Here is a 1,581-nt window from a genome sequence, read left to right as displayed (position 1 = left end):
TGAAGGGTCTGTTCTGCTGATACTGCACACTTTCTCTAAAGAGATTACTGGCATAATCCTAAATAGTATAGGACCCAAGCTATCTTATTTTTGAGCTCATCAGATCCAGCATGCTGCACATAATCCCTAACAGCTTTATTCCATGTTTATGTAAGCTGGCAAAGTCATTGTAGGAACACGATGAGCAAACCTTCCTATTCCCAGTTAACTCACTGTTAACTGTCCCCAGAAGTACTGAGAATAAGTGATTTCCAAATTCCACTTTGACAAATTTCCTGCCTTTGAACTGAGTTTCTTTTACAAAAAGAACATTCATGACCAATGTTTGACAGTCAGTACTAACATCAGAATGAGATGTTTATGGTCTCCTATTTGTTAGCTGTGTTTTTTGTACAGTAGTTGGTACCCCGGGAATTTTGACGCTATCAGTTGAATTGAACTGGTAGGACAAAGTTTTGTTTTTTATTTTGTCCCTTGTTTACAGGTTTGAATCGCTTGTTAAACAACAGATATATTATTTTTTGGTGAAAATATTAAAGAAAAGGCAGGTAAAAACCAGAAATCACTAAACATAGCACCAAGTATTCTATAGTAATAATAATAAAAAACTTGTACCTTCGGTTTAGGATCTCCCTTTGAATTACACTGAAATTTAACAGGAGAAAAAATGCTCTTTCCAAAATATAAGAGCACACTTGCTCACATACCTCAGTTTTAAAAATGAGTGATGTGCATATGAATAGCACATAAATCTCTAAAATCAAACACTGTTTCATGTATTTTACAGCAGAAAGTAACTACAAGCTTGATTTTTTAAAAATACCAAATCAGGGAGAAAGATATTTTGGTTCACTTGTGGGCCTCTCTTAATTGTTTTTTAAGCCTAAAGAGGATTAGGCACATAGACATAAATACGCCTGGCCTTATTCATTTGTAAACAACAATAGTAATGATATCCGAGTAAACCTGTCAGTAGGAAGGGTACATAGGATACATAGCTGTTCAAAGACTCCATTGATGTCAGACTGCAACCCGACTGGCGATTGCTTATCTCCCCAAAAAGATCTCTAAATACGTATATTTGGAAATCAGTGAGTCATTGCACAGAAACAATGCCTATTTTTCTAAACATATAAGCACCAGGGAGCTCTAGTCATTGTGGAAAGATATAATTCTGAGTTTATAAATTAAAAGTTTTAAATTTAGATTTAAAGTTTAGTTTGGAATGATTGCAGTTTGTAATAATTATATTATAAGCAACCATTTTACAAGTTTAGCATTTTTCAACTGCTATTCTTTGCTAGCCAGTACCAGCAGAGGAATGACAAGAAATCATTTGGCCCTGAAATATATTTAGAACACCTACTCGATCCTACCATATTATGAGACAACATGTGTGGAGTGGATCGTGCACTAACTTGTCAAAAAAATTTAGGAGGAAGAAAACTGTTAATACTCTTTACTGTTAGTAATCTTTCAACCAAGAATTTTTTTTCTTGAAAATGGATTTCTTACATGTGAGAAATGTCTGGTACAGTATATAAACCAAATTAATTTTTTAAAAATTAGAAAAATCAAGTG

Source organism: Fukomys damarensis, unplaced genomic scaffold (genome assembly GCF_012274545.1).
Source record: "Fukomys damarensis isolate Sample0158 unplaced genomic scaffold, DMR_v1.0_HiC HiC_scaffold_31, whole genome shotgun sequence".
In the NCBI taxonomy this organism is placed as follows: domain Eukaryota; kingdom Metazoa; phylum Chordata; class Mammalia; order Rodentia; family Bathyergidae; genus Fukomys; species Fukomys damarensis.
Note: the sequence above shows the minus strand (reverse complement) of the source record.